The sequence below is a fragment of the Chlorocebus sabaeus genome, chromosome 1 (genome assembly GCF_047675955.1).
Source record: "Chlorocebus sabaeus isolate Y175 chromosome 1, mChlSab1.0.hap1, whole genome shotgun sequence".
NCBI lineage: Eukaryota > Metazoa > Chordata > Mammalia > Primates > Cercopithecidae > Chlorocebus > Chlorocebus sabaeus.
Window position 1 is genome coordinate 35,499,776 of NC_132904.1, and position 24,854 is coordinate 35,524,629.

General features: G+C 36.9%; 2 long non-coding RNA genes across 16 annotated transcripts in view; one reads left to right on the forward strand and one right to left on the reverse strand.

Annotated features, from left to right (window-relative positions):
* The window catches only part of LOC140712033 (uncharacterized), a 257,877-nt gene extending 255,319 nt beyond the window's left edge, over positions 1-2,558 (forward strand). For 7 of the 13 annotated variants that reach the window (XR_012093464.1, XR_012093452.1, XR_012093453.1 and 4 more), the window contains 2 exons: positions 65-280; positions 1,535-2,558. This is a non-coding gene — a long non-coding RNA (uncharacterized lncRNA). The remainder of the gene's footprint in view (positions 1-64; positions 281-1,534) is intronic. The other 6 variants (XR_012093460.1, XR_012093459.1, XR_012093465.1 and 3 more) reach the window with 3 other exon arrangements.
* LOC103238493 (uncharacterized) overlaps positions 1-24,854 on the reverse strand; it is a 634,265-nt gene that overhangs the window by 120,665 nt on the left and 488,746 nt on the right. The gene's annotated exons all lie outside the window — the stretch shown is intronic.

Below are 24,854 nucleotides of genomic sequence, written 5' to 3' on the forward strand. Positions count from 1 at the left end.
GCGTATGCACGGAGGCAGCCTGGTGTTATTTGTTTGCTTATTTATGTATGTATTTATTTTGCAGGAAATCATATAAACCCATTTGTCACACACCTACAGAGGATTTCTGCTGCCCTTGCCCTCTGCCGGATTGGCTTGCTTTTTCTTCTTAATGAAATTCTGTAGAAGATTTTCACTTGTCAGGTAGCTGAACTAGAACCAATTACATTGCGTTACAAAGGGCAAGGAATGGAAAGCCACACCAGCATTCCTTCAGCTCGATCTTTATAGAGATGCCTGGGTAAGAAATAAGTGGGACTCAGACTATGAAGGGGGAGCCCAGGGGTCTCCTCCCGCCATGTGATTCCAGGGAGCAGAGATGCTGGTCTTGTGATTGTGCCTCTTGTATTGGATCGCCAAGTGATCTGCTTGACCCCCCCATCATGGTAGAGGACAGAGAGAAATATGAGAACAGTGTAGACCACTCTGAAAATGACCTTCTCCCTCATCCTTTTTCTGAGAGCTAAGGACTTGCTCAGAGTGGCTACATATCGTGTAGGTCCATAAACACCTCTCTCATCAAATGAACCCATTTCTCAATATTTCATGGAGGGAAGCTTGGGACAGAGAAAAGGCGTGGACCTTAAGCCCTGTTTTAGCCACTCTTTAGCAGTGCAATATTGGAAAAGTCATTTCACCTCTCTATGCCTCCGTTTCCCAAATTTTAAATTGAGAATAATAATGATCACGACAAATTTTTAAGATGACATAAAACAATGGGCATGAAGATATGAGATAACTTCCAAACACCATAAAGTTTGACACTTGGGGGACTAATTTTTAAAAAGCCTCTCCTTTTCCTTTTAGGTTGCATTCATTTTCTGTCTAGGCTGCAGCCTGGTGAGGGAATGGTGGTGGGACCTAGGAACTGCAAGGAGTTGTTTCAGGGCCCTTGGGGTTTACCATTTGACAAATAATATTTCTGTGATTATCCAGCCTAGCAAAGGGTCCAGGGTCCAGGCTGCAGGTAGGCAAATTAGAAAGCAGCAGTCAATTACTTGGGGTCTACTGTGGGTTATTTCATAGTTAACATGATTGGCTAGGTATCAGTGGATCTGGGCTCCAAGCCTAGTTCTTTCATGATCTTACAGTGTGCCTTTGGGTAAGCATCTATCTTAGACATTTATTTCTATGTCCAAAGAGGTAAAGTGAATTGTTCAGTTTTACTCATCTAGTCATGTCTAGGTTTCAAACCTTGTCCTTCTGATTGTAAATCCTGGTACACTCCAGTCACAGACATTTTGAAGCCATGTCTCCCTTTAAATCATTTTGAAGTTGAGTGCCTGCCTATTCAGTTTACCATCAAACTAACCCTGCCAATGCTAATATCCTCCTCATATTGCTCAAAAAATGGAGACAGTTTCTAAAGAATGTATCTGATTTAAATAAGGAAATTCTTATTTAAATTTAAAAGTTCAGAAATCACCCAGAATATCTGTGATTTAGTTATTCTATCTTAAGACTTTTTTTTTTTTTTTTTTTTTTTTTTTTTTAGCCTACAACATGTTTTACAGCCAAATCTGGAAGGAAGATTGGGTTCAAGCAAACAATGTGGACAATACAAGGAGGAGAAAGAGGCTCTTTGGGGTTTATATGGTTTGGAGATGGACAGAAATTTGAATTCATTTTCTCTGTTTTCTTGCATCTTCTCATTTCTTCTCCCTGCCCCTCACTCCAGCCTGTTAATCTAGAACTGCTTATACCTCTGTATACTCTTTTTTCTGTAGTCTGGAGTCATAGGACCAGATTTTAAACCTCAAATCTACCACTTACTAAATATGTAAATTAAGTAAAGCCACTTTACTTTTTGATCTTCAGTGTTTTCATCTACAAAATGAGAATAATGCTAACTACTTCTGAACGCCTCTGTATTAATTAAGTCAAACATGGAATTTACATTCCAGTTCCAGAAAAGTCATTTAATTTTCAATTTTTTGGTCACTTCCTAGTTCATAGTGATTCTAAGCAATATCTAGACATCATTCTCGGTCCTCATGCTTCTGACTTCTTGGGGAATTGTGAACAATCTTGAATTCAGAGATAATCCATTGTATGTGTTTGATAGTAAAACTGAATCTACTGAATTTGCTTGCCTTTTGTGGCTCACTTGAGATGTAGTATACTATGTAATATTTTACTCAGGAAGTATGTTGTCTCTTGAATGCTGTGATGTGTAACAACACATCATGGTTGATCTACTGAGTTCATTTAGGCAGAATAAATTAAAGTGAGTTTGGGATATAAGAACAGCAAATCCACAGTGAATTGAGACTTTTCTCTTTTAATTCATTGTTGCATCATAGGTCATGAGGATAGAGCCCTCATGGATGGGATTAGTGCTCTAAAGAGACCTCAGAACGTTCCTTTTCTCCTTCTGCCACGTGAGCTGATAGCAAGAAGACAGCTGTCTATAAACCAGGAAATGAATCCTCACCAGACACCAAATCTGCCAGCCTCTTGATCTTGGACCTCCCAGCCTTCAGAACTTTAAAAAATAAATTTCTCTTATTTTTAAGCCACCTAGCCTATGGTGTTTATTTATAGCAGCTCAAACTCATTAAAACCTTCATTTTAGATGTTTTGCTTTCAGCATTTGTATAAATTCACATAGAGCTCAGTTGGTCTCAGAACAAGGTGAGTATATCAGAGAAAATGGGTATTCAATAGGCTTTATGGTACCTGGGTTGGAGGGGAGGAAAGGATGCTTGATACTATATGGCACAGTGAAGTCAGACCATACTTCCATGTTCATGATGCCCTTATCTTTTGAAGTAGCAGCTCAAAGAGGACTCTAGGAAAGGCCTGAGAAATCAAGCCTGACCAGTCCTGCCACATTCAAGTAGGCTGCCCTAGCTATTGCCAGATTGTTATTGGGTGAGGGGAGAGGGGAGGGATAGCATTAGGAGATATACCTAATGTAAATGACAAATTAATGGGTGCAGCACACCAACACGGCACATGTATACATATGTAACAAAGCTGCACATTGTACACATGTACCCTAGAACTTAAAGTATAATAAAATAAAATAAAAAGACAGCTTGGGAAACAGGCTGTCTTGCATCAAGTCATAGAATTCATTCACAATCTGTTTCCTTTATTTGTTTTATCTTAACTGGCTGAACAATGAGGGTGAGAGTTGGATGAAGGGAAAAAACTAGAAAGAGCATACAAATTGCTTTGGTAACTTCCAACCTCCTGAAGTTCAGTAATGGTAAAGAATTGATGTCTTGTTTTCTAATGAACCATCAGAACAAATTCAGTAAGAGAGGGACAAATAGTAGAGGGGTAGAGCAGAGACTGCTTCAATTCAGGACCACTTGGGCACTAGTGTTACTTTGAAAAGTGTGTACCAGGCACAGCCTGAGAGATCCTTAGGACACATCTCTACCTTAAATAGTAAGTCTCATGAGATCTGATGCTTTTATAAAAGGCAGCTCCTCTGCACATGCCCTCTTTTCCACCACCAGGTAAGATGTGCCTTTGCCCCTCCTTCACCTTCTGACATGATTGTGAGACCTCCCCAGCCATGTGTAGTTATGAGTCCTTTAAACCTCTTTCCTTTGTAAATTATCCGGTCTCAGATACATCTTTATTAGCAGCGTGAAAAAAGACTAACACATACATTATGGCTAGAAAGAGTTGAGCCAATCCTAGGATTCAGTCTGAAATGTTGAAGGAATGTTAGAGTCCTGTCTTATGGGATTTCACCAAGGGAGGCTTCATGACTATGAAGACCTGGACAAGGATGGAGACAGAGAGGGACCTCCTCCTTTCCACAAATGTGGAAGAAAGAGTTTTGGAAAGACTCGTTTTTCCAAAGCCCAGTTACCAATAGTCTGATCATTACAAAAGTCTCATCAAGGTCCCTTGTCTTAAAGGCAGCACAGAAGCCTGAATCAGAGCTATCCTTCATCTAGCTAAAACAGCTTTGGTAGAACTCCTATTAGCAGTTCAGGTGCATCTCATCGGGACAAATTGGCTTCTAGTAATCCCGTGCCTTGTGTTCTAGCCCTAGTGACCAGGCTTCTCCCTGGTTTCAGGGAACAACATGCCATTTTGTACCTCATGTATGAATTGAGGCCTAATTTTATTTCTTAGTTCCAAATATGTTCTGACAAGGTTGGAGCTTGGTGTTGCCAGTTCCATTCCTTTCCAAGGTCAAGATTCTTTGCCTCACTATCTAATATGTTTTGGATCTGTGTCCTTGCCCAAATCTCATGTTAGCTTGTAATCTCTAATGTTGGAGGAGGGCCCTGGTGGGAGGTGATTGGATCATGGAGGTGGATTTCTCAGGAATGGTTTAGTACCATTGCCTTGTTGCTGTTGTCTTGATAGTGAGTGAGTTCTTGTGAGATCAGGTTGTTTAAAAGTGTGTGGCTCCTCTCCTCCCTCTGTCTTGCTCCTGCTTTGCACCTCTTCATTATATTACAAGTCTCAGGTATTTCTTTATAGCAATGCAAGAATGGACTAATACACTACCACTTCTAACTCAGTTTGGACTCATGATTTGTTCTCAGAAGTCTCTCTGTTGCTTTATAGAATCTTTACCATGCTGCCTCTGTGATTCCCCACTGCCATGCTCAATCCGCTTATAGAGAAAGTGTCTTATTTTTCCAATTCCCAGCAATGCCATCCAAAGGTTTTCCTAGGTGGAATTCCTGACATATAACTGCCTCTTCCTTTCTCCTTTAGCGCTATCTGGGAGGGTGATCATTATTTGCTTTCCTTGGAACACAGAAGTTGGAGGAGAATTCCTAGTATAATTTGCCTCACACCTTAAGCCCAAATGGCTTCCAGCACTGTTTCAGAAGTACTCTCTAGAAGCAAAAGTCAAGAAGTACAACATCCTCTGTATTAGCCTGGTTTCTCCGGAGAAATAGAAACAATAGAATGTATATGTATATTTATTCTCTCTATCTATATATATAGATATATATATACTATTGTATACATACTTCACACACATACATAATATATATGTACATATATAAACACATCTGAATCTCATTCAAAACACTTCCACAGAAACACCTAGAATAATGCTTAACCAAATATCTGGGTTTTCTGTGGCTCAGTCAAGTTGACACATAAAATTAATTATCACATCCTTCCCTCTATTATTCCAGAGGCTGAAAAATACACGGTGCACTGCTGCAGTCACTAAATTCAAGGTCATTGACATGAATATGATTTTTCAGGAAGGAGCTTTAAATGCTTAGCCTTGAAGAAGAGGTTTAAAGAGAAGAGGTCATTTTGTTGCCCTTTCATTGGTTTTGGTCCACATTTCCTTTAGGTATATTCCCTGAGCACCCAACTACCTGACTTATCAGACCCTTTCTTTACCCCACCCCAGAGCCTCCACCCTTGCCCTGTCTATGCCTCAGGTTTGTCACAGAGCTGGGTTCCTTCATACTCTTTGCTGAAAACAAATGTATAATACATTATAATAGCTACAGCAACAGCTGTCTTCTCTTGCATGCTTATTGTATGCAATATTTTACATATATTAGCATGTTAAATCCTCATAACAACCCATGAGGTATGATGATGCCTATTTTGCAGATACTGTGAGAGAAAAACAAAAGGATTAATGAACTTGCTTAAGGCCACGCAACCATGAAATGGTAAAACCACAATTCAAACCCACATATGTCTGATGCCAGAGTCTGTGCACAACATAGTTACCCACTGTGCTCCCTGCCCCCCACGTCTCCAAATTATTTCACCAAAGCCTGAGTAGCTGGCTCAAATGGAAAATTTTATCTCTGATTCAGCCTGGTAGCTCAACACAGATCCGAACTCAGTGATCTTTTCCAAGCACTGGCATAAACAGAAAGATTGAAAAATCCTATGTGACTTCTCTGTGAGCAATTAAGGGACTGCATTCTGTAGCATGCCATTCAGCATTCACTATTCATCATCACAAACTTTCAGACACACTGAAGGTCATGATTGAAAACAGTTATTTTAAGAGATGGCATTGTTCTCAAAAACCACAGTAGGACCATTGCAAAATGATTTTAACTCAGATCTATATTCAGAGATGAATTCTTCTTTCAGCTCAAATGACGCAGGTTTGTTAGTTGGGGTGTGAGTAGGAGGTGGGGAGATAAAAAGCGGGGGACAACTATTCATTCCTATCCATCTCTTGCTCACATTCTGATAGTTATTTATTTCCCCTGTACTTTTCAAACTCTTTCAAATTCTTTGCCTCAATCTAGCATCTCCATTTCATTTAACTTGTCATAGGAATATTTTTCAATAAGGGGGAATCTTTAAAGAAAATTGAAAAATATAAGACATCTGCATAATAAAATCTTTTTACAAAAGATGAAAGATTTTCTTTAGGTCACGCTTTCCTCTAATATTTTTCCTCCAAAATTATTGTAGGGAATATGCTAAAAACCTGCGCACCTTTCTCCGAGGATTTTGCTTTACTTTCAAACACTTTTTCTATTGTCACAATGAATTGCCATTGAAGATTTCAAGATTTGAGAAAACAAGGTATGAGAGGGAGAAGCTACAATATATGCAGATAATAGATGAGATAGGGCTGTATATTGAATGATTGGTCTGAATCCTTTACTCCTCTGAGGTAATATTATATATTTTCACCCTCTTGCTCTTTCTATGCAGTGCATTTTCCACCTCTTGCCTTTGGGCTTACTGATGTGACTTGTTTAGCCAGTTGAATTTTAGCAAATATGTCATGAGCATTGTCTTTTTGCACGTGTCATCACCATGAGACGGACATACCACCCCAGAATAAGGAGAGGCAAATGGATTAGACCTGAAATGAACCCAGAGCCTGGATTCAAGCACAGCCAAACCCAGCTTGGATCACTTAATTCCCAGTCCTGTGCAGAAGCGTGAGACCTACAATATATTTCGATACCTTCTTTCAAGAAATAAATGCTAAATTTTGTAAGACACTGAGGTTGAAGGTTGTTTGCTACACCACATTTTGGTGAAAATAGTTGGCAGTGACACCAATCAAATCAAGAATAATCCCACAACACAGAGCTAGAGTTCATGCAACTTCAGCATCTACTAGTATTCACTGAGTGCCAACATTGTGCTGGCAGCTTTACATGTTCTCTCATTTTAATTTTACAACAACAATGAGAGGTAGGCATTATGCAATCAATTCAAGTTTCAAAAAGATTAAATGACTTTATTGAGGCTCCATGGTTAGTAAGTTATAGAGCAAAACCTGAATCTGAGATTTTTCTATTAAACTTGCTCTGCTTTGGAAAAACATTTTTTTTTCTTTTTCAATTTAGTCCTTTGAAATTGAATTTGTGCATATTTTAAGAATAGGATAGACAAAAGTAGTAGCCATACTTTACCATCTACTGCATTTTGGGTTTATATCATATTCACATGTTTCTCTATTTTTTTTTCAGTGCTCATATTCACTTTTGTAGATAAGGATAGCTGGGGTTACTCTGGCCATTTTACAGATTAGGAGACTGGGACTCACCAATATGGTCTTGATATTCCCCCAAACTTTGTCAAACTTTAGACAGGTTTTTTTCCTGACTTTAGGCCCCTGACCACCTATTCTTAGATCATTTGCTTTAAAGAATTTTTGATTGTGAATAATTTATCTCTCCCTTTTATGTGGAAATCTTCTTGGACTCTTTTGCCAGTTTTACATACAACACAGTGATCTCTTAAGTCATTCTTTTCAAATATAATAATCAAAAAAGACAGTGCCTATATCTGCCAGTCTCTGTGGGAGAGTAGGAACCTAACTTCCGTAAGCAGCAATGAGCAAACCTAGATGATCACGTCACATTGACCAACATTCCCCTAAAATCCATGGTGCTTTTCCTTGAGCTCTTGACCTCTAATGCAGTAGTCTTAAATAATGTCTTCCTTGCATGTTTAGCTATCCAGGGCATTTTCTCTTTGGTATGAACGAAAGAATTATTCATTTAAGAAGACTCAGTAAATGATTATCAGGGTGTAGACACCAGTTTAGTAACTGGCTTCAAATCTATCTTCTATTGCTTCTTTCGGTTATTCTCATTTGTTATTGATATTTATTATTTATTTATTTATTTTTTACTTTTTCTCTAGTCTAACCTTTAGAAGGTTTTGTTTTGTTTACTTGGCTGATGAGACTGTACCAAGGAGCCTCAGACTTTCCATTGTATAACGGAGGCTTGGCCTCAGGCCCTTACTCTTGGAAGTCTCAGAGCATTGCTTTCTTGACACTGTAGAAAATGCCCAAAAATGTTTTATTTGAAACAGTTGCATGGGGTTCAAGATATTTTTAATTAAACATGCACTGTCTGAACCCTCAGCCTTTGGCCATCCATTTATCATTAAGTTATCTGCAGCTCTTGCAGCTGCCACTAGAATAAAACTTTCTCGTTTTATCCACATGATGGCAGTATAAGTTAATGTTAAACCTCAGCACACACAGCCTTCAGAATGAGTGGGGTTTTGTTCAAAATTGGCCACTCAATTCTCTCCCCATGTACCCACAGCCTCCTGTAACCCAACTCTAAATATTTCTCACTTCCCCCTTTTTCATCTTAAACAAAACCAGCCTCTTCAGTTCAAAAAGGAGGTCTATGAATGAAAAATCCATACAACAGTTTCATTATAAAAGACCCCCAGACAGAGGAGGCCAGAGTCCAGCTGCCCACAAAACCACATGCGACTAACTCTTAGTTCAGGGCTGCTGAGTAGTTGTCTATAAATAGCAGTGGTCAGTTACCCATTGTCAGCAACCTTGACCTAATCACTGTTAATCAATAAAGTCATTGAAGTATAATAGCCTCATTGGTAGTGAATTGGCTCAGGTTCAATCTACAAGAAAATAGTTTTCATGAGTATTGGGATGGTAATTATTTAATCACAGCATGGAGCCTTAAACAGATCCAGTAGGAAGAAATAAGTACAAAATCATGCTTGATACATCTTTTCTATACTTCCAGAAAAATAAAGGAGACAAAATCTTTCTGAAATTTGCAAACTTGGGTATTACTCACAGACTTTAATTAGGAAGCAAAAAGCAAGGATACGTCTTTAACAAATAATTGGAATAGCATTCCTACTTTATAAAGGGAGGGCAGATTTTCAAAAAGCGACTTTTACTTCTCATATCTTTAAATATTAGATTATCTAAAGTACACATAAGTTGGCCGGGCGCAGTGGCTCTTGCCTGTAATCTCAGCATTTTGGGAGGCCAAGGTGGGAGGATCACTTGAGGTGAGGAGTTCGAGACTAGCCTGACCAACATGGTGAAACCTCGTGTCTACTAAAAATACAAAAATTAGCCGGGTGTGGTTGTGTGTGTCTGTAGTCCCATTTACTCAGGAGGCTGAGGCCAGAGGATCATTCGAATCAGGGAGGCGGAGGTTGCAGTGGGCTGAGATCTCGCCACTGCACTCCAGGCTGGGCGATAGAATGAGACTCCATCTTAATTAAATAATAATAAAGTACACATAACTCAAGTATTACATCCTTCTGGGGAAAACATTTACTCTGTACTTAAGCTTTTTAAATTCTCATAGTAATATGACTTCCAAAATTGGTAACTATGCAAGGCAAAGGTGTAACTACAAACTTGTCCTTTTTAGTCTTTTTTTTCTACAATTCCCAACAGTAGAGACATCTTCTTCACTAATATTCTTCATCCTTTAGTTCCTTTTTTGAAATCATATTATAAATAATTTAAAAGCCAATGCTATCTCTTGTTCCTCTTCATCTCCCACAGTGCTGAGCACAGGTTTTGACACTGCTTCCTTTCTAAATGAACATTAGTTAAATCTTTGCTTAACCAACATAGCATGAAAGCAAGCTACTTGAGATCTTCACCTAAGTGGAGACCTAACATTTCCATGTCTAAAATTTTAACGAGGCCATGCTAAATATCAACACTCTGCAAAATCGCTACCTGGATGTCCTCAACAAAATCTTCAAACAAAAAAAAATTATTGGAAAGAATTTCCCTAAGATAACTATGGAAAGACCTAGAAATGGATAGAAAATATGATATTGTAAACCTTTAGCCTTCCTTTCAGAAAACAGAGGAAAACCATTATGATATTACATGATAGAAACAATTTTCCTAATATTATTTTCCAAATTTCAAATATGTGTGTTTGTAGGCTTGAGAAAAATGATATATTTTTCAATGCAACTGGAGAGGTTTAACAAAGAAAGCCTTTTCTGGTCCCCATGGGGGGAAATCAGCTTTAGATTGTTAGCACACACATCTGAAAGTTCAATGAACTTCAGTTAGTTGCTATGCCAACCAGCAGAAGACCTGTCCAGATATGAATTGATAACACAAATAAAATCTCCCCAAAGATGATGCTTGTTTGGCTTAAGGGCATAGTCTTTGTAACAAACCTTGACAAATCACAGGTCTGTCGGTTTGGAGGATTTATTTGGACCACTACCCAAATGTCCTTAGTGCACTATTAAAGTACCTTAAATTTTTTTTCCCCCCCATAGGAAATTGAGCAGGTGTTTCCAGGGGGATGGATATTTTCTTTACTCTTTTTATTTGTATTTTTATCTTTTCCTTTCCTAAGTATAAAAGTAGCAGATACAGAGAGAATTACTCATAGTTTCTGATTTTAAGAAAGAAAGGGTGACTAGAACAGTAAACCTTCGGAGATGTTTTAGATTCCACTCTCACCTTGTGATTTGAAGTTGGGCAATTAATCTTTGTTTCTTAATGTCACATCCCTCACTGCCTGCCATAGGCAGAGTCCCTAAGCTGTCTGTATAAAAAGCCCTTGATGAATGTATTTGGAAGAATTTCTTTGTAGGGTTTGCTTTGAGCTTCTGTTTGCTCTGTATCCTCAGAGCAAACTAATTTGGGTAATATAATAGTTTACACCAACATCTAAGGGATTGGAGAAGATAAAAAATGCTACCATACTTTTTCCATGTATCATTCCATTATTGCCACCTTGAAAGAAATATTTGGTTGTCACACCCCTCTTCAGGAATCTGGAGTATGTCTATTCTAAGAAATAGAAAAGAGTGTACAAAAACATGTTGGGAATTTTAACGATAGATATGGTTTTTGTGTTCTGAATATGTACTATAATACATATGCCAAACACCACCAACCTATGAAATAGAGTCACCATAATTATATTATTTGTTGTGTATACTATAACCTAGACTCACTTGTATAATTTTTCCTTTAACTTCTGGATCTCCACTTTAAATTAGCTAATTTTTCCTTTCACCTCCTTGAGACAGTCTCCTCTTTGTTGAAGCCAAAAAGGATATCCAACAAGGTGTGGAATAGATATAAATAATAGTGTTTATAAATTAGATTCCTTTTTTTTCAGTTCAGATTAGGGAACAGTTTCTTGCCAATGGGCACAAGGACTTTAATTGTAAATTCCTGGAGAAAGAAAATTGACTATCTAAAATATTTTTGATGAAATTCACCTTCAGTCAGTGAACATTAAAAAATAACAAGGTAAAAGTGGACATACAGTTTCCAGTGGTTTTATTTTATTCTGAAACTTTCCTATATGTTGTTGGTAGATCAGTAACAAAGGTGTACCTATCCTTAATCAAATTAGTCTGTTTGTTCTGATTGTCAAAGTGGGTCTTATCTCCAATGGGAAAACCATAGGACTATTTATCTTTGATTCTTGTCTCCCAGAAAGTAAAGCAAATCTCTTCATCCTGAAGTGGATTGAATTCAGAATTATATTACAAGGAAAGCCCAGTACTAAGAGATATAGAACTTTCCACTTTTCTGTTTTTGAGTAGTAGTTTAGATTCAAGAACTCATCTGGAGATGAAACACAGAAATATCTAAATTAGGATAATATTCATAGGGTCACATATTACCATAGGTAAATTGATAAAAGCCATGACTTAGAACAACTGCAAGTTGGTGAAAATTCATAACCTGCCTTCTCTTTGCGATATAATAAACCATCTTTGAGCTATTGAAGGAGAGAATTCTGAATTAAAGGATATAGTTAAAAATGTTACTCAATAAATATTTGTAATTGTTTGTGATAAGTGATACATTGAGTATCAATACAATTATCTGTTTTGTAATTGTGGAAGGAGTTGGTGGAAAGCATGACGGTGATCCTGGGGACAGTGGCAACAGCCAGAGCAACGGGGACCTGAATGTCAAGCTGTTAGAAGTGCTGAAAAATTTAGCTCTGCACAGACGCTCCTCATGGTGTATGGGTATTTTACACCATTCCCAATATCTCATGGACTAGTATTACAAAACAAATTTTGTAATCAAGTGTTATTCTGAAAAGAACAATGCACACTCTCTTATTTATATTATAACTACACTGCTTTGGACACAGTAGAATATATTAGTGAGGGATAAGCCAAGAATTTTGTAGAAAATAGTATTTGAGGCTGGAATGGAACAATCTGGATGATGAACAGAAACTTCTGAGCACTGGTGACCATATAAGGGGGAGCTAAAGAGACAGCAATGATAGTAATACCTGCTTTGGTTTTCTGCCTGCTGTATGCTGGCTCCCAGTTTCTGCTGAGGCAGTGCCAGTATCTGCTATGGAAATTCATAAGGAAGGACAGAAGAGGTGCTGTTCTCTCACCTTCCCTTTAATCAAAGTAGCTCTATTTTTACCTGTCTTATACACTGAGTTTCTGTGAAGGATCTCATTTGAAGAACCAGATCTATTCTAAAAAATAAAACATTACCTGCCATAAAATCCTGTTGCTCATTGAGAAGCCCAGAAAGAATAGTTAGGTTTTGTCTTTGAGTCAGTAAAACAATAAAAGATGAACATCCATGCCTTAATTTTCCACAACAATAGTTTACAAAGTGCAGTCCCTCAGCCAACAGTATCAGTATCTCTTTGGAAGTTTTTATAAATGCAAATTCTTGAACATTACCCCAGACGTATCTAAAGTAGTAACTCCAATAAAGCTGAGCAATATGCATTTTTAACAGGTGTTTTAGTTGATTCTAGTGCATGTTCAAGTTTGAGAACAATGGCCTAGAGCTTAATTTAGTTTACTAAGTAAAAGAAATGAGGTAGTATGAATAGAAAGTCACTGTCAGTGCAGTAGTGCACTTTCTAAGGAAAACCTCTTCCAAGTATTATATCTTAGTCAGTTCCAGTCTAAATCATCATAGAGAGAACCGGTTTTCAGTTTTAGAGAAAGGAAAAAATGCTTCCAGTCCTTCTATTCCTCCAGCCCCATAAATATCAGTCAAAATAAAGCACTACCATAACAACTTAAAACCATTGAAAAACGCTTTGAAACTCTATCTCGGCCCCGAGCCTCTTATTTGAAAATAGTTGGAGCTAATTAAGAGACAATGGTAAAGTCACTGACATGTTATAATTTGCACTGGTTAAATGCAGTCTTATATTTTGTTTCTCATGGATTAAAATAACTGTTGCTCATAAATTCCACTCCATCCAAGTCGCCAGGTGATACACCCATAGGAACAGTGCTAGAAGAAACTGTAGTCACAGGGAATGAGGCAGGATCATAGGTTGTCAGTTTCCTTCCCAGAACCAGGGCATTTGCCATATCAGTTACCTTCCTGAAATCATGACCCATCTGGGTGAGACGATGCTAGATTGTGCTGGAGCTACACTTGGACTTTTCCTCAATTCTCAATCCTGGCTCTTCTCCTTTTATTTCAATGATGTTATGCCACTAGATGGCTCCAGAGTGTCTACCTGCACATGAAAGGCCAGAGATTTGAAAATTGGAGTGCGTTTTGTAAGCTATCCCCAGCCATGGTCCTCTGCAATTGAATTCCACTCGACCAAAGGTGATGTCTCATTTTCTCTCCTCCATCTTTCAAGAGTGATGGTGTCTCCAACAGAAACCATGAATGCCTCAGACCAATAAAGCCCGTGTCTTTTCCACAGTCCAAACTTTAAAGTCTAGCTTTGAGCAGATGATATGTGAATGCTGAAAGTGGGAATAAACATTTTGTCCTTAAATTTTACAGCATTTCATAACTTAGGTAGTTGTGGGTGATTAGAAACTGTAACAGCACAAAATAGACCAAAGATTTCCCATGCTCAAGCCTTGCTTAATCAGAGAAGCTAAGAGATAAGTTATTAAAAGCCTGATCTGCCTTTTTATATTCTGTTCTAGTGGTGTTGGTTAGTGTGGAAACTCAATTTTTGTTTGTTTTAGTTTTTCTAAGTGTAAAAGTATTGTTTTCTTTTAAGTTTGTGATATGAACTCAGTTTCTTCTAGGCTTAGCTTTCTTTTCTAAATTAATCCAATTTGACAACAGCCTCTAAAATGAGCAATCATGCTTACCAAACTCTACCAGTGTGATAACAAATTGTTTCTGGGATGGATACTTGAAGCAAGTGGAAAGCAACCACAACTGAAATTACCCATCCAGAGGCCTGAGAGAACATGGACCAGGAGACAAAAAGCCTGAATCCAGAAGGAAGAGGGCTCTAGGGTTGAAAAGGCACCCCATGTCAAAGTAGAAGCTTCACTTTGGCAAACCAAAGCCATAAAGATTTTCAAGTTTGGGGATACTAATTTTATGAATATGCAGAGGAATTCAGTCTGCAGAATGGAATGTATACAAGGAAAATATCATATGCGAGAAAAAATTTAGACTCAGAAAGATATACAGTATAGGTATCTGAAACGCTTCCAGTTCCTACGTGCACTGCTTATACTTCCTTCAGCCAAATTCCACATGTGGTTTCCTGAGTCTTTACAACCACTCTTTCCCCATCTTTTCACATTTTCCTTGAGCTGACTGTCAAAGGTTCCCGAACAGTCCTTTTTTCCCAATGAACTAAAATTTAGAAGGCATCTTTTATTGTGAGTCAACTCAAAATACTAAATTCCTTATAGTTGAGTTTATGAAGTAGGGGAAACTGTCTCTGTGTCTTTGGTCCTGATAGTTTTTTGGTTCTTTGTCACCACTGTCTCCTGACAGAATGATGGTATTGGCCTCTGACCTGGTTCTTTGCTACTCTCACTCTCCCATAAAAGTACAATTTTTAAAACAGAAATCTATTTTTTTTTCCACTCCTTGATTTAAACCATCTTTCCTATTAGAAAAAATAAAGTAAAAGCCTTACAACGGCTTTCAGGTTTTTGGTCTGGGTCCTGTCCACCTCTCCAATCTCATCTTAGAGTCCTATTTCTTCTCTTCATTCTCTGTGCTCTACTACCCTGGCCTTTCAAGTTCTAGGACAGACCATTTTCTTTCCAATTTCAGAATATTTTAACACACCCTCCCTTCCTGTTAACCCCTTCACCCTTCATCTTTTCCTTCAAATGCTACTTCCTTAGGGAAGAAATTCATAAACCCCTACAATAAAAAGACTTCATTTTAGCACATTGTTTCCTGCATAACACTTATCTCATTTTGAAGCATTTATTCACATTCGCTTGTGTCTTGTCACCTATTCTCCCACCAGACTGCAAAATCTATGAAAACCGCTACTTTTTACTGTTTTTGCTCACAGTTGCGTGCCCAGTTTCAGGAAGCTCACTATATCTTAGTTGAATGAATGAATGAATGATTCTATGAGTACTTGAAGAGAAGTTCTGAGCCCTGTAGCCTATTCTGTGGGGATTATTTTTTTATTTTTTTATTTTTGGTGGTGGTTTTGCTTGATATTTTAATTTCCTTTCATTATGATGCATGCTTATTCTTTTTTGTGAATGTATGGCTGGTACAATGTGTCTAGTTTGCATTGTACAGTTTTTGGAAAGCCTTACATTTTGGAAGTAAATATATTTAAGAAACACATTCAATTTGAATAATGTTTCATTATAATCAAGAATCTGAGAGATATATTCATTTTTGTGAATTGAAGAACATTTTTACCTGAAGATTGGCATGAGGATGAATACATGACAAGATTAGAATTGGAGGGTGTAGGCAGAGACAATGGGAATTCTAGGCTATTCCAAAGTTTTGAAGATACTTGGTCCTTATTAAGTGAAAATTTGCTTGATATTTTTTCAGTAACTGCTACAAAAAAAAATCTGACCACTTGAATGACTTCAAAGCACATGAAAGTAGTCACTGCTGGCAATTTTAAATAATTTAAAAAGTATTTTCACAACTTTTCTTTGAGGGTGTGAAAAACCTCAAGAAAATGTTCAATCGTAGCTTTAAAAAATAGAAAAATAATATAGACAGAAAGAATCCTCTTTGCTGTTATTGAACTATCTTTGCTGAGTTGAACTTATACTTCACCAAGAAAGTATTCTGAATTTATTATTTTTCATATTGTTTTCCTTTGATTCCAGTTTGATCTGTTAATACTTTTTTAAAAACATCATCAGCAAAAATAATAGGCATATGGATACTTATTTCCCCATCATCTTCAATTTCCACATTTCGTCAAAGAATTTTCACTCTATTACATCCTTTAATGTGCTTTTTGACATTCTAAAATCCCAGTGCAATTTCTGAGCTTATAGTATTGCTGTGTGTCTGTAAGTACTGCTGGATGTTTTCTCATATTTTAGGAATTTTTTTCTACTTTGATTCAGTTGGGCAAGTTACATGTTCACTTTCTACTTTCCCTTTCAGGGTATTTGGCATTTATAATGCTGAGTTGAACCTTATGATATCATATCTAGCTGCCAATATTTAACCATTTGCCCTACAGAAATGGCAATTTCATGTGGAACATCCACATATATAAATAGCTAACATTTATTAGTTGTTAGATTTCAAATACTTACATACTTACTTTTCACACATTATTTTATTTAAACTTCTCATTTTATAATCTAAAATATTCAGTATACGAGAAATTAAAATAAATTATCGACTGGGCGTGGTGACTCACGCCTGTAATCCCAGCGCTTTGGGAGGCTGAGGAGGGCAGATCACGAGGTCAGCAGTTTGAGACCAGCGTGACCAACATGGTGAAACCCCGTCTCAACTAAAAATACAAAAATTAGTCGGGGGTGGTGGAGTGCACCTGTAATCCCAGCTACTCAGGAGGCTGAAGCAGAATTGCTTGAACCCAGAAGGTGGAGGTTGCAGTGAGTTGAGATCGCACCACTGCACTCCAGGCTGGGCAACAGAGCAAGACTCCATCTCAAAAAAAAAAAAAAATTACCTTAATAAAATCACTATTAGGTAGGGAAGCTGGGTTGTAAACCTAGGTCTGCCTCACTCCAAAATCTAAGGTGTTCAGCACTACAGTGTCTCTTAAGGGTGATATCTTATTTACTTTTTGCTTATCATTTTTTGAATATCATTACTGAATATTCCTTTTCAGAGAAAGCTGTTATTAATTCAAATAAAAGTGTTTATTTCTCCATGGTTCACATACAAAATCCCAAATATATTTTCCAGAAGCTATACTTTGACAAATATCAAGGTGTTTTCAAACATTTAATTTTTTTTTTGCTTTTTATTGGAATAGTTTGTCATTTTGTAGATAAAAATTTTCATGTGTTCCTAAAGCAATATTTTTTTCTTAGAAACAGTGACCTGAATCCTCTAGAAATAGGGCTTAATACCTAATAACTAAAAACATTGACTCTTCTTAGTTTGCAGTAAAGGAAAACATAAATGTGTAGGGAAAATAACCATTCATGCCAGATCACTTGCCTTCACAAATCATCCTAGAAATAAATCTGCGTTCTCTGTGTGCTAGAAGTTTTTTAGAAGTGTTTAAAAGTCATTTTTAATTACTGAGAATGGGATCTATGTGCAGCTTTAATAAAATTCCTTTCTAAAATGTGGAAACTGTAAGTTCAAAACCCAAATCAAATGTATTTTGTGAGCTTTGTAATATGAGATTGTATAGCCATCTGGCCTCCAGGCCATCTCTGCATATAAAACATTAATAACATTTTTAATTTAAGTAATAGATAAATCTGTTTCAAGTGCCTCAGCATCCATGCCCAACATTGTCTGCCAATCTGTTGATCCTAAATAATATTTTCAAGCTGTGGTAAGATTATTGGTGTTCTGAAGCAATCTGGAAAATACCAAGTTCTTATGCCAGGAAATGGGTCAAAATGTAATCTCTTCATGTTACTGTTTTGATTTCAGAAATAGCTCTGTCCTTCACAACACTGGGAGCCTGTATATTTTATTCTTCTCCTGGATTTGATTACAGTTGCCATTCTGGTGTTGCAATGTAAACTTTATTAAATATCTACTTTTAATTAACCTCCTTGGCACTGGAACCTCTTGCCAACATCAGTCCCTTTTTGGTTTCTCACAACATTGCACTTTTCTCCTTAAATAGTCATCTGTAATATGCTGTCCTCACATAATTATCACAAAATAGTCCTGTACTTGTTCAGCCAAGAGAGACTAGACAGCATGAACTTTAGAGACAGAGATGTCTGTGCTTGGGTCTTAGCTCTGACACATGGACCTACGTGACTCTGGGCAAGTTTCTTTCTGTTTTCTGACGCCCTCATTGGTGGAATGGAGACTTCACGGGTTGTCAGGGCCCCTCACTGGATAAGCAACATCAAGTGCCTTTGGTACCCAGAACACAGTTACATGCTCTGAAGGCTAATTCATTCCCTTTCTGTTCAGGGGATACATATATCACATAAAGAAATGGAAGGGAAAATGCTTTTCTTTTGTTCTCTTATTCTCTCAGTTTTATCTTTCATTTTGGAAGAAGTTGATATTTTTTCCTTTCCTTTTTTTTATTTTTATTTTTATTATTATTATTATTTTTTGCTTCAGTCTCCCAAGTAGCTGGGATTACAAGTGCGCACCACCATGTCTAGCTAATTTTTGTATTTTTAGTAGAGACGAGGATTTGCTACATTGGCCAGGCTGGTCTTGAACTCCTGGCCTCAAGTGATCCACCTGTCTCGGCCTCCCAAAATGCTAACCTAAAATGTTTAATTGACAAAAATAATTGTATCTATTTATGGAGTTCAATGTGACATTTTAAACATTTTAATATATGTACATACTATAGAAAGATTAAATAAAGCTAACATATTCATCGTCTCATCTACTTTGTGAAATTTAAATGCATGCTTTTCACATTTTGAAATATATAATACATTAACTATGATCGTGTTGTATGATAGATCACTAAAACTTATTTATTCTAAATGATATTTGTACCCATTCACCATTATCTCCCCTTTCCCCATCACCTCTCATCCCAACCTCTTTTAACCACTATTTTACTCTCTGCTTGTATGAATTCAAATTTTTAGATTCCACAAAAGAGTGAGATCATGCAGTGTTTGTCTCTCTGTGCCTGGCTTATGTCACTTAGCATAATGCCCTCCAGGTTCATCTATGTTATTGCAAATAATAGACTTTCCTTCTTTATAAAAGCTGTATAGTATTCCATTGCATATGGAATGTGTGTTGGATATACTGCATATATTCCAGATGCAATGGAAGACTACACAGCCTGTATAAAGAAGGAATATCTATTACTATAATATAGACTTTATTATAATATAGACTAAATTAATATATAATAATACACACACACCACATTTTCTTTATCCATTCATTTCTTGATGGACACTTAGGGTGTTTCCATATCTTGGTTATTGTGAAGAATGCTGAAATTAACTTGGAAATGTAGATAGCTCTTCAACATATTGATTTTAATTTTTTGAATATATACCCAGGAATGGGATTGCTGGATTATATGGTGACTCTATTTCTACTGTTTTGAAGAAATTTCGTTTTTTTTTTTTTTTTTACAAAATGGCTGTACTAATTTATATTCCTACCAACAATGGACCAGAGTTCCCTTTTCTCTACATTCTTGCCAACACTTGTTAACTTTCATCTTTTAAATTCTAGCCATTTTATATCACTAATTGTTTGAGAATCGTACAAAATCAAGTTTGTCTTATTCTACTTTTTAAAGATGCAGAAATGCATTTTTCTCAGACCGTTCTCATAACAGTGGGCTAAGCATGTGTATTTGCTCTGTAAGTAGCTCTTTCATTTGACATCTGAAAGCATTTGTGGTTTTCTTTTTGGCTTCTCTCTTCATGATGCTGGTAGGGTGAAAAGTCAGGATCCAGAGTTGAGCAAGGACCACAGGCATATGGATAAGGAGAATTAACTATCTTGTCCAAGCAGCAAAATAAATCAATATTCTTTTACCCACGTATTTTTTCCCTTTTAATAAGTGGCACAATAAAGTCTCTGGCTAATACCATGCTTGCGTGATATATTTATGTCCATGATACCAGATGTGACTGATTTTTTTTTCATCCATTCATGAATTCAAAGAATATTGTTGGCCAGGTCTTGTGCTAAGCAAATGGGAAACAATAAAAAGTTAATCCAATTTGAATCCTTGTTTCCAAGGAGCTTTCAGTCTGGTAAAGGAAATGAGATACACACTCCAATAGTTTTCATGGAAAATAGAATGTGGGAACCCCAAGAGCAGTCCAAGGCACTTTTGATGTTTTGAAGGGAAAAGTTACTCTCAGTGGCAGAACGAAAATGGATATATCTAGAAAATATTCCACATTGTTTGTATTTCGGCTTGGCCTTGAAACATTATCTCAAAACAGCTTAGAAGTGGTTTATGAGTAGTGACGAGGTTGGAGGGATAGCTGAGAGGATGTCCCCACCTATGTGAGTCATCTTTAGGTTATGTTTGCAGAACCAGCCCTGGCCACTGCCCAGCCAGCTACAAACACAATAGTGCAGGAAGATGTTGAATGAAATAGTATATAACTATGGCATAGTAATAAACTCAGATATGCCAATGATTACACCCTTGGCTCTTGACATGGTCTGACCCCAGCCACAAATACCAAATGTTATGAGTCTGTGGCTCTGATTTACTCTATCAGGCATATCTGTCATTCTAATGGGCTAACTAATGGCCTAAATTTCAGTGTACATCTCTACAAAACAAAAAAGGCATTACAGGGCCTTGTCCTCTAACTTGTACCCTTGATCGTGTGTTTCCATTGAATTGTTTATTTACAGGTTGAATAGTAACCTCAAGCAAATAACCTCACATTGAAGCTGAGTGTCTACCATCAGTCTCCTAACCTTCATCAGTCTTTGAGGCTTATCCCAATTTAGAAGGTGTATTTATTTAGACTCATTTATGGGGACAAATGGATATTATGGGGGATTGTGTTTGGCTCATGGGAGCCCTACTTGGTTTGTGACTGCATTTCAGGATGGGTATGTTTTGAAGAAAATCATATGTGGAATGAGCAATATAAGCAAATAATATTATATCAAAACAGAGGCCACATTTGAAAAGGGAGAGTGGACGATAATGTTGGAAAGGAAGCTTAATGCTAGAAGACTTTGAATGTCAACTCTTCAGAGGAAGATTTGATGACCTTGCCAATAAGAAGACCTTGAAGAATTAGTAAATGTATATAAGTAATAAGACCTGAGAGAAAGATCAAAACTGTGTTACAGAAAAACAAACCTAGAACTAAGACATACAGTACTTGGGGAGAAAACCAACAATGAAAAACAGCTCATATTTACTTGGTAGGAGTATAAACAATTTCCTAATCAAATGAGAAGTTCTCGTGCTGTTCCCCTTCCACTTTTGTATTTACAACACATAATGAATAAAATTTAAGAGTTTGTAACAAATTTTTATTTTACTAAGTAACTGTCAGATATCAGCATTTATTTACAAAATCAAACTATTTATATACATACTTTACAAAAATCAGTAATTAAGTCTACATGCTCAGGTCTATTTTGATAGTCGTTTCCATGGTGTAGTGATTTATTTCATCTTTAGAGCTTCAGTTTTGTTAGAGGGACTTAATGTTTTTGTAAAGTTTTTGTTTTGTTTTGTTTTGTTTTGTTCCCCAAAATGGATAACTTGTAGGTTATCATATAAAGGATTTAATCAGTAAAGTAAATTGGCAGTTTTAAATGATTTAATTTCTGGGTCGCAAACAACCAAGTCTTTCATTCAGGAGCAAGATTACAAAAAGGTATTAATGTTATTCCTGTTCTGTAAACCCGTGGTACAAAGTTTGTAACACAACAAAATTCAGTTATGTTTTTGGGAGCATTGGTCCAGTTGTATGGCCAGCACTTCATATTGTGGGTCATGGACTTGCTTCTAAAATGAGCACAAAGCAGGAAATTTTGGATTAACCACTGCTTTGCAATAACTGAGTCATGAAGCTGCTATTTAGATGGATTTGTTGGTGATAAGCTTATTTTTAAAAGATGTTTTATTTCTCCTTCTTTCCTTCTCTTGCTTTATTTATTAGGGTCTAAAACATGCTGGACAAATCATAGGTGCTCATTAAGTAGAGATACGTTTGAAAAAGGGAAACTCGTGTTTTTACAATTGTTACTACATTGGAAGAGGTGTCCCAACTCTGGTATTCTAGCTATGAGAGCATGAGCAAGTTGGTTACCATCTCTGTGCATGGCTTTCTTTCATCCTTAAAATGGGGATAATAACATTGTTAGAACAGAAATAAATATCAAATGGAATGAACATATATGAAGTGTCTAGTGTGTTGAATATAGAAGTACCAAATAATTCTGTGTCCTATGAAATATTTAAGAATGAATATTAAGAATATTTCATCTGTCAAGATGAAAAATTCACACTTGGAGAGTGAAATCCACTATCCTTCTTCAGCCAATGCATGCTAGAGATGTGCCCCAAAAGGTTCAGTATTTTCATAGATGTTCAAGTTTATCACCCCTTTAAAAATCATAAAAAAGCACAATGAACTAGATTTCCTCACATACACCGTATGCTATTTTTTTATGCCTAAAACTATGTAAATACACTGATATCTCTAATAGCTTCACAAATATTCACTGTTTCTCTCTATGACTGTTTAAAAACTTGCCTTGAGTCTCCTAGGTAGCTCTGGATAAGAAGCATCTGTAGCAGTACATTTGGAAGGTAATAGTTCCCAACAGATTACACTGCCATTTGAAGAATGTTGCCTGACTAATTATGCTTGGGTTGAAATGGTACTGTTGCCATATGTAGATTAAAATATTAATAGAACCTCAGAGTGCATCCTTTCTGGCTAGCTTTAGGGTGTGGTCTGTCATAAATTGGAGGAGCCTGGTAATGGCCAAAGCCCCATATGATAACAATGCCCTGTTGTAGACTCTAAAACCATTTGATGATTACAAGCTATCCCAGCAGAGGAATTTCTTGATCTCCTCACTTTTCCTGTTTACATTAGTCTTTCTGGAGTTTAAGGATCATCTTCAAACTCATTTGTGCATCAACAAGACGCCATGTATTGTCCTTCACACGGGTATAAAATCTATTAAAATGATGCCATATATAATTCTCTGAAATAGTCTCAGTTGTCTCTATAGAAATAGGGGTGCACATGCTCTTATTTTGGACCTGGTGCAGACTTTTACTATACTTAAAAGCATGTGTTTGGAAAATTAGCCTAGAACTCTGGGGTGGGTATTTTACCACATGAAATTTAGTGAGTCAAAGGGAATCATATCCATCACTTGGGCCTAAGAATAATACTAAGAAGAAGTATCCATTGAGCACAGTATTAAACACCTTACACAAAATATTTTGGTTAATTTTGATAACAACCCTATAAAGTCAATATTTTTCCCCCTATTTTTCAGATGTGAAGCCTAAGTCTCAAGGACATTGAATACGTCATTTGTAAAGGGCATGCCTCATTTGAATTCCAAAGCTCATACTCCTCTCTGTGGCGTTATAGTTTCTGATTTCCATGAAGGCTGGGCACAGCATACCTAGACATTGCGTTAACTTCTAACTCTGATTCTATCCTCAACAAATAGAGGGAGGTAATGAAAATCAGTTGTTGTACTGAGGCCTGTTATGCATGAGACTTCCCAGCCTATGGTTTGAATTATCTGTAGGCTCTGTCACTAGAATTTTGGCTAAGAACATTGCCATAGTGTCCTCTAGCCCCAGAGAGCTGTATCTGAGGGGCTACCCCCCAGCTCACAGAAGCAATTAATTATTTCCAAACCAGCCCCCTCACATTAAATTCTTGTATGAACATAATGAATGACAAAGGAGTTTGAATCATCCACAGTGTATCTGTGGAACTTGAGAAAACTTTACCACAAGACAGCACGAAGCCAACTAGGGTCCCTGATTAAAAGTGATTTATTCTTTAATTGAAATGATCTCTATGAACAGCTGCCAGATGAGTTAGGTGAGTTGGATGAGTGTGGGTGAGGCAAGTAGGAAAGTCTTCACAGCTGAGAGAAGGTTCATTTGTATGTATGTATGTATGTATGTATGTATGTATGTATGTATGTATTTATGCTTGATGGGGGAAAATGAAAGGCAAGTATATATTGCAGAGTAATTTATTGAACCAATGAAAATGTCACGAAAACATTTCAGAATTGGACTGTGTGGGAGACAAACATGACTTTAGATTCTGGGAGAGGCTCAATATTCAGTTTCTACACAGGCAAATGGAAATTCTTCACAAAACTTAAAATAAACAGATGAAGAATTTAAGTTACACGAATCTTAAAATAAAAATCTCTGGTATGATTAATTGAAAAGGAAGTTCAGTTACACACTATTTTTGGCTAAGAAAAAGATATAGAGTCATGGGCCACATAATGACGTTTCTGTCAAGGAGGGATTGACTATATGACGGTGGTCCCATAAGATTATGATATATTTATACTGCACCTTTTCTATGTTTAGAAACACAAATAACTAGCATTGTGTTACAATTGCCTATAGCATTCAGTACAGTAACATGCCATTATAGATTGCAATCTAGGAGAACTAGGCTATACCCTATAGCCTAGATGTGTAGTAGGTCATCTATGTGAGTACACTCTAATGTTCACCCAATTGAATGGCCTGATGATACTTGATTGTAAATATATTGTT